A 9,397-nucleotide genomic window follows, 5' to 3' on the forward strand; every position below is an offset into this window, starting at 1 on the left:
AAATATGTGATTGTGCTTCCTACCCATCTCTTCCTGCTTGGATGAGAAACAGCAAATGGAACACTGAACAGCACACCATACGGCCACAAAATGTCTGATCACATTTGATGAACAAAAATACCAATACCAAGGGTTAGAAAGCACAGCAAATGGGAGGTGAAGGGAAAAGCAGGGGACTCCCTTTCAACACACACACACACACACACACACACACACACACACACACACACACAAACACACACACAAACACACACACACACACACACTCACAGGCCAGCTGCCCTCCAAGCTGATTGACAAATCCTGGCTAACAAGTGCAAAGAGAAGAACAACATAAATTTTAAGCACCTCTGGAAATGACAACACAGTACCTCATCACCAACTTTACAGGAATAGAAAAATAAATTTGTCTACATTAAACAAATTATTATTCAATTTATTCACTTGATTCAGCAACTAAAAGTTTGTACCCTTTGTTTTCTTGTGTATTGTTGGAAAGTACATGTTGAAGAATCAGAAAGCAGAAAGGCATTTTGTGCAGATTCAGGCTTTTTATTAATATTTGTAATCCTATTTTATTCACATGTATCTGAAAGGTGGTAAGAGAGATGATAAAATCAATGAAGTGTTCATTTCTTTATGCTATTTCTTGTCAGGGTAGGCTGGCCATATTTTCAGGTGTACTCTGCAGCAGTCCTGAAATAAAGCTGTCTGRCTGTACAACCAGATTATGCACAGCCAACGCAAGCAGGAGCAGCCCTGCCTCATGGACACAGACCCTATTATTATTACACTTATGCTGACTCCAGACTGCCGTCCCCTGGTTACCTTTGATAGTCCAGGGATTTTGCACCCCTGTTTCTTCAACAGAAAGAAGAAACTGGAAACATGAACCTATCTTGATCAAATTAAGTAAAATAAGATTCGACTGCGCTGCTAATGAAAACATAGTGTGAACAATAAAGTAACTCAAAGATATMAATATTCCAGTGTTATTTATGTTAGGTATTTACTTATTTATAAAAACCTCAAACACTTAACTGAGGGGGTTTGTATGCTGTTTTTCCTGCTACCTTCTGTTGATAGGGGCAAATAGGCCAGGACAGGAAGCACCAGTACACCACAAAAATCTCTATAGGCTTATTTTTATTCTAAATCTCTCTACATTTGCTTTCAGCTTTGAAAAAAAATCACAAAAGCAGTAAATTTGTAAACTGTAAAAAAGACCAATGGGTTAGAACATTAGATCTGTACAGGATTCTGCTTTCAATAGGAAAAGCGCGGGGCCTGGTTAATGTTTAAAAACTTAGAGAATAGTATATATTATGTTTTTTTTCTGCGAAAACAAAGAAATACATATGAACCCAGCTTTTAAAACAGTTTATAATTTGGTCTAAATTAACTACTTCAGAGACGTGATTGCAGCCATTGACTGTTCTTTAATATTATTAAAATTTCCAGATTTAATTCCATGAAATCTCTGGTGACAGTCACAAGTTTCTTTTTTTAATTACCTCTTACCATTACCAAGTATTTGCACATGCTTTGTGCTTCTATTTAATATTGGCTACTACAAGATAAGCTCTAAGCTGGTCAACTTTCACATATAAAGTCCAGTAGCTCTGGAGAACCCAGAGTCACAGGATTCAGCAGGCAGCTCTCCCCTGACCCAGCTGACAACCTCATTATCCATCTTTCRAAATATTTCAGCTCTGCAAGTGATACACTTATGTAACATGTACTTGAGATAAATAAAACCATCTCTGCTTTTAAAGAGGAATGCTCTGCAGCTCCTGCTACCACTTAATTCTCATAATTTCWTCTTTATAAARCATGAACTAGAAAAATATCATGAGKGAAAAGTAGTGATGACCAGAAAAGATCAAATAGAAACAAAATGGTAGATGAGAGCAGGGAATAATTCTGCCTTAGAAAAGAGGTACCAAAAATATTCCAGCTGTTCTCATTTAGCAGCAATCATCACATCATATCAAATCACAACGCATCACATCATTTTCCATTTTACCTGGAACCACTATCTCTTCACATGAAAAAGGGAAGTAGAATAATTTATTAAACAAAACCAACATTCATGTAGTGTTTCTGTGACCAGTAACAGTAGGAACTGGAATCTGGCAGTCAGTGTTTCACCCACCCATACCCCACTGCCCAAAATGGCTGCAGGACTTGCGTCCTCACCACCTCCTGGTCTCCATACACAACAGCCACTCCTCTGGCATGGCAGATACAGGGGATTCTTTTCGATGGCCAGATTTCAAGCAGTCAGTCCTGAATCAAGGGTTTGTCTCTGCTGTAGCTGCAGAGATGTGGCTGCTCCGAGGATGAGGACCCTGCCAGGGATGCGATGGATGGTGTCTGCAGCGGTGTGCTCAACCAYGTGCTTTGTGCAAATGCAGCAATGATGCCATGAAAAACTGAAATCTTCAGCCAGATCTCTGCATAGTTTCTTGTACATGGACCTCCTGCAGARGTATCTAAGCACAGAAGTGCCAACATAGACCAAGATTTCATGTTACAGCTAATGATAATAACTTGAACTGCTGTTCCAAAATCTCTAATACACTGGGACACAAGAAGGAATGCAGTTTGGCAGGCAGAATGGGCCTGATTCAACCAACTGCTTATGTGTCACTGAAATCAATGGGGCTATTTAGGGGCTTAATTGCTTTGCTGAATCCAGGCCAAAGAGACAATAAGCAAGATGGTTAAGCTGCAAGGCTTGGATATAYATATCTTTAGTCTTGAACACTTAGATCCTTTATCAATATTATAATTCTCCCCAGTAATTCACAGTTGTTCAGAAAGTTTCAAAGGAAATACATGCCTTACTTTTTGGCCCTGATTTAGCAAACATTTTGRTGTCTGTGTACCATTATTCATGCAGATGGTGCCATTTTCTTAAGAACAGAAAGACAAAAGGGAAGTGCCACAAAAGGCTGTTTTTGCAGGTCAGTGTTGTATTTTATTATCTACAGCATTTAAGCATTCCTACCAAGGTTATACAACTGCTAGAGACATCTGGACCTAATACTGAAATGTTCCTATTGCAATCTGTGTGCGTGAATATTTTTATGCCAAAATATTTATTTAAAACTGTCTTTAAAAGAAAGAACAGTAAGTTCAAGAAGTTATAATTATTTTCAGTTGTTTTTCTTTTAAWAACAAACACACCTCAGACAAATAAAAATTAACAATTTCAATACCAGTGTTGAAATAATGCTTTTACTCACTGGTTAGTTTGAATCCATAAAGAATGGCTGCATTTGCCCTAATTAATGACCCATTTTCAAGAAGGCTTTAATTAACATCTGACATTTAAGCAGTGCTAGAATGTGGTGTGCAATTATCACCTGGCCTACTTTGGCTTAATTCAAATGCACTTGGAGAAAAAGATGCTTTATTTTCCTGAAAGTTTTACAGAATAGAGTAGCAACAGATATCTAAGGCAGCAAAGAAAACCAGATCTTCAAAGAGATTTAGGGTGGAGTTTCCCTGTACAATTAGCCTGTCCCAGTGGCCAGCTGCCCCCTCAGAAGAAGGGAGCCACTCATACACCTCTCAGCTTTGCCCTGGGCCACGTATTCCTAACCCACTTCCTCTCCCAATCCATTTCCTCTCCTCAAACTGGCAAAGCCCGGAGTGCCCCTGGGAGAGTCAGAGCTAATAATAAACTGAGCCCATTTGATAACTTGATGCTGCTAAAATAGGACGGTCTTCCTCCTCCAGTTTCCTCCATCTTCTTTCCCCTGCTTTGTGTCCCTCAGGCTCCACCAGCAGCAAGCCAGGCTGGTTTAGTTCCCTAGCCCTGGAATCAAAACAGAAACAGTTGCTGTGCTAAAACAGTTTCCTGCCAGTTCAGTGAGCTCAGCTGGCTCACCCTTGGTTCTCACTCCCAGGAACGAGGAGGAAGTGTGGGACCACCACCTCTCAGTGGAAGTGGGCTGGTATTTTGTCTTGTGAAATCAGATCTTGTGTAGGATACTACACCACACACAAKCGTATTTTTGTACTGTATATATTTTCTATCAGAAAATTAGTGTCTAATCGAATAACAGTGTTGGTGAAGTGAAAGGTGAGAGCAAGTGGTAGGGGCTTGATGGCCCTTTTGGCTGGACTGAGGCCACTCTTCCCGTGGTGAGCTGTAACCATGCAGAGGACTTTGCAGAGCAAGAATACACTTCACCCTACCTGTYCAAGCTGCTCTATATGGCACAGAAACATGGAACAGTTTAGGTTGGAAAAGACCTTCGAGACCATAGAGTCATACACTAACTTAAGCAGCTATTAATATTTMAATACATCAGTATTTTCTGGGTCACTGAGAGTGTGAGCAAGCTGTGGCCATGTTGAACCTCTCTTCTGCTTTCTGGCCTGATGACTGTTTCATTATGCTTTACCAAGRGAAACAGCTTTTGGCATGGGGACCAGGGTTCCTTTCCCTCAGCTTCCCAAGAATACACCACAGCCTCCTGATCAGAGCACCTTCCCCASAGAAATGAGTTGGTTTGCTTTGGCAGAAGAGGTCATGGGTAACACTTCCCGTGCTGCACAACAGACACCTGTGTTTCTTTACCTCATCTTTCAGCTATGCCTTGCTGGAGCTTGGAGTCTTCTCTGCAGGAGGAAATCCCTAAACAAGATGAACAGAGAACATAAAATCAACATATTGTGGTAGGACTGGGCTACCTGGGAAGAGCTGAGCCCTTTGCAAACACATTCAGCAGCCAAATATTGTGTGAGAAATAACCTTGGTCTTGCATACTGGCAGYTTTGGTGCATGAAGTGCAGGAGGGCTGACATACAAGTACTGATAAAGTTGCAGTTCTGAGGTGCTCACGGTGACTGCCCTGTCCCCAGCCAGCCCCTGCCTAACAAAATCAAACCAAATGTAACTTGGCATGCGGAGCTTCATTTAGAAAGCTGCAGCAGCTCAGGGGTATTTCAGATATCTACAGTGAGGACAGGAGAGACAGCTGGGGTGGTAGTCTTGTTAGCTAACCTGATATAAATTGTCTCTTCCCATGAATCACAGCYGTCAGGCACAGAAGGGATTTGGGGGCCTCCAGGGTTAGGCTGTAAGGAGAAACTGAATATCATGATTTTGGATCCAGAAGTCTAAATTTTAGACAGATTTCAGAAATTTAGGAATAGAATGCATGTGTCCACATTTTTTTGTGGGTCTAGTCTTTGGAGTACATGTTACATGATCATTTAGCCTGCCACACTTCCACACAGAGCTGATGATATTTGCCTCCAAAAATTACAGTCAAGGGACCCTTTATGAACTGACTGTGGGGTTACGTGTCGGTTAGTATCCAATAATTCCTGAGATCTCCAATAATTCCTGAGATCCAAGCCCAGATCTGTCATCTATTGTTCCATTGTTCTGAAAGGAGTTTGTAAAAATAGCACCCGGGAGCTCTGTATCTATTGGAATTCAATATTTCAGTCTGGCAGCCTTGAATCYGAGAGTGAAGCACTGCTCTTTTAGCCAGTACATCGTAGCCAGCTTCTGGGTCAGGGACAGGGAATGGGCACATTGTATATAATTCAGGTGGTGACCCAGGTCAGTACTGCTTCAGCAATGCAAGGAGAAAGTGTTACTAAAATCAGTGGAATTATTTACAAGAATAAGAATAAGCAGCTTTGAAGGATTGTACATTTTTTCCTCTTCTTTCAATTTCTTTCTTATTGTACAGTCAAACMTGCAGGGACTAGTCACCATCCTGCTGAAAGTTACAGCCTGTCTGGTCTTTAGTGTCTGCTTTCGAAGATAATCCCATTAACCTGTTCATTTTCCTACAGTCCTCATTCTTCACTCTGAGTGTATCCTAGTCTTATAATCACATCCTATATGACACAAGGCAATAAAACCAAAAATGAGGCTAACTGGTTTATGGAACTGCAGGTCCGGTTTGTGCTACTTCCACCAAGTGCTGCTAGGTGGCAATGTCTTACCTGGAAAACCAGAGCTTCCCGTCATCATCGCCCTCCTCTGCTTCCGACCGAGCTGGGACGTGCCTCGGCATCGCTCCGCTCCGAAAGAGGACAAGGCCTCGGAGCAGGACCTGGTGAGAGCTGCTTCACTCACACAGATCTTTACTGAGGTTTTCCAGACACAAACGCAGGGCTGAATCSTACTGGAAAAATTCTTTGCAAACCCAATAGGAAGAATAAGAGGCAAGCCTGCCTGTGGCAGTATTTCTGCTCACACTGGCAGTGTTGTTATAAGGAAATGAATCCTTTTGTTGTATAAAGACAGCACTACCCGGGACTAGAATATTTCATATTCTTGAATCCCTGAACAATACAGAGTTGAAAGTATCTGTTCAGCATGCAAAGCTTTTGTTTTTCCAAATGTGTGATTAATTGAAGTCCTCTACATATTCAATCATAATTTTTAATAAACTAAGCCAACTTTGGAACATTTGTGTTGACACTTGGGTTGAAAAAYAGCTTTAATAAAGGTGGAGAACATGTATTTCCGGATATATTTTTCAGCCATGCTACAAATACTTAAAATTGAGTCATCCGATGTATGTCTATTAACAAGGGCGCAGAAAGAAAGACTGGCTCATATTTGCATGTTGCTTTGAATATGCAAAGCACTAAGTGATCTTCATTGAAACCATTTATTTCCCTTGATCTRGCTGCTGGCATTTGTTTTTCCAAGGAAGGAAACCGAGGGCAGGACTGTGTGTGACAGTGCCATTTTACGCCAGCCGCAAGTTTGCACAGAATTCCAGTTGGATGCCGGGGCAGTTTGCGGCTGGCTCAGCACTGTCACAGAGCTGGGTGCAGGTGAGCGGCGCCTGCAGCTGGACAGGAACGGAACAGCTGAAAAGAGCTCCTATATAGGCTGGCAGGTGATATAGATGGATGTGAAAATGGGGAGCCCAAGTGTCTCCTTGTGGCGCCGTGGATAGGGAGCTAACATCTCTGCTGCCTGCTGYGCAACACCAGGCAGAGCAAGAGGGGGCCCCACGCTCCGGGCAGAATCTCCCGGCAGCGATTCGTATCCGAACCTGAGCGACCTTGTTCTGAGACAGCGGAGAAACGAGGATCTTTAATTACGCTGGTTACGATACAAACACAGGGCTTGGTTTTTAGAGATGGAGGCGATCGGTGCAGGAAAAAAACCAATAATGACGACCTGCTTAGGGAGTGTTTAGCAAGCTAGGAGCTAACAATAATCGTCTACTGCAAAACTATCTAAATTTGTGCAGAGCTCTCGGTGCTCGGGGTCACCCCGCTAAGATGTGGTACAGGACCTTTCCGGCCCGCTCCAAGTTAGCCCCCAGATCCCGGCGGCTCAAGAGGCTTTCAATGCCCTTTGCTCGGCCGGGGCTGCCCGGATCCCGCTGCTCCCAGGGCGCGGGCAGGCGGCTGTGGGCCCGGCCCCGAGACCACGGCTGCGGTTCCCGGCGGGGCCCTTTCCCCGCAGCACCGCCCGCCTCCGCTGCTCCGCCGGCGCCGGGCCAGGTCAGTGCCGGGCCAGCTCAGTGCTGGGGCCAGGTCAGGGTCTGCCCTCAGCCCTCGGGGGGAAAAGGGACCTCTGCGGGGGAACGGGGCTGCCGAGGCGGCGCGGAGCCCCGGGCGGGGTCCGGGGACGGGGCGGGCGCGGGGCGTCTCGGCCCCCGCAAGGCCTCGGGGTGCCCGGGGCAGAGGCGAGGAGGCCTCGCCGGTGTTGGAGGGGTCGGCGGTGGTGCTTCAGCCTGCGAATGTGCTGAGAGCGCCCACAGCCTCAGCCCAGACACCGCGGGTGTYTCTGTGGGAGCAGCCGCTCACCGCCCACTTCGGTCCTGCTCGGTACTGACCCAGACTTGACCGTTCATTTAAAATAAGTAATTTTGAAAAAACAAAAAAAAAACAAACCCAAAGGTGTTGGTAAAGCTTCAGACCAAGTGCTACAGCGCACTGCTCGGGATTTTGGCATCGCACAAGTTCAGCAGCAAGAAAGCTCTTCTGGGGARGGAGTTTCCACCCCTCAGCCCCTATCATTCTTCCAGGGTGATACTGTGCAGGTGGGATGCTATTGCTTCCCGAAATTCAGTGTGTAGAGCCAAGGAATTAGGTGACTGACAGTCCTGGTGTGCTGCTAATTCCCGTGCTGTTACAGTGGCCAGTTCACAATATGGTTTTGGTGTTGCTGTCGGCTAGAGCATTTATGGATGGTGGCAGTGCCCATAAGGAGAGCGATAATAAAGAACAGTGTATTAAGTAGAATTGAGAACACTTCTTGAATACAAAACTTACAGTTTTCAAGGCAAATTAATTATTGGGAAAGCATTAGTATTTGTGGTTACAGCTGGAATTGACTTAATGCTTTTATGGTTTAGGATTTGGTGACTAAAAGGCAAACAGTGAGTTTGTTGTGGYTGTTTCTATTCCTGTGAAGTTGTGCATTCTGTTATTGTTATAAAGGGTCCTTTGACGACAGGTGTGAGAAAACTCTTTAGATCAAAGCATTAAATAATAAAGGGCTTGAGTGCTTTTTGSAGAAGATAACAAGTTCTTGCCCTCTGCCCTCTGAAACTCAAAATCCTTTACTCACTATGGGACCAAAATCAAATATTTTTAGRTAGTGTGATCTGTAAGGCTTCCTATGTCAGCTGTTTTGCATCCTTAAATGCCATTATTTTTCTGTGGACTTTAGTATGTTTCTTTGTGATTGTTTAMTATTCTTCAAAATAATTAAAAGGTGATTAAAAGAGAATGTAATGGTATAGGAATAGAGAGACAATTCACATCTAAATTGTAGCCTGTTTTTAGAGGAGTCTTAGGGCTTTTAAAGTAAGTTCTTGCTGAACTGGAGGGACTGTTGATGCCGTGTAATTTGTCTACAGTGCAGGTACCCGAGACAGTGTACTAAAAATTTGAACTGGGCTCAGCAAGTTGGAGAGCCATGACATTTTGAGTAAGGCATAAGGGATCGGTCCCCTAGTTGGGGAGGCAGAATTGCCTTAGCTCCCCACCTTTGTTTAGTTTCTGTAATTGTAAATTATGTTTTGTTGATAGGTTTTCTGCTGCTGATTCCACAGCGTACCTAATATCTGCTCCCTGTTTGCTTTCAGCAGTGGAAAAGGCAGCTGGAGAGGTGACTGCCCTCAGCTTGCTTTATCTGGTAATTATTAGAGTGGGAGAACCTGTTGGGAAAGATATTTAAGTTAACTAACCAATGCATCATGGAAGGAAAGTAGAGAGATGTGTAAGTGGATGAGGTTGATCGAGGCCTCTGTAATCTTCACCTGAGGGTTGACAAGCAACTGGCAATGGAGGAATCCTGCATTTGAGTCCTCCATACTGCAATTTTCTTGTGTGTGAAGGCAGGGTTCACTGACTCCACTATGAGACCAAGCTGACCTCCTTTTGTTTT

The 9,397-nt window shown here is 43.9% G+C and overlaps 1 protein-coding gene across 4 annotated transcripts in view; it reads left to right on the forward strand.

The window, feature by feature from the left end:
• Positions 1-6,025: 6,025 nt before the first annotated feature.
• The window catches only part of ECHDC1 (ethylmalonyl-CoA decarboxylase 1), a 41,730-nt gene continuing 38,358 nt past the window's right edge, over positions 6,026-9,397 (forward strand). The window contains exon 1 of one of the 4 annotated variants that reach the window (XM_057363592.1): positions 6,026-6,092. The gene's annotated coding sequence lies outside the window, so the exon portion shown is untranslated. Of the gene's footprint in view, positions 6,093-6,761; positions 6,823-7,411; positions 7,537-9,397 lie in introns of those variants that run through there. The other 3 variants (XM_057363594.1, XM_057363593.1, XM_057363591.1) reach the window with 3 other exon arrangements.

Source organism: Malurus melanocephalus, unplaced genomic scaffold, assembly GCF_030028575.1.
Source record: "Malurus melanocephalus ecotype Western Australia unplaced genomic scaffold, MMel_1.1 scaffold_29, whole genome shotgun sequence".
Taxonomy (NCBI): domain Eukaryota; kingdom Metazoa; phylum Chordata; class Aves; order Passeriformes; family Maluridae; genus Malurus; species Malurus melanocephalus.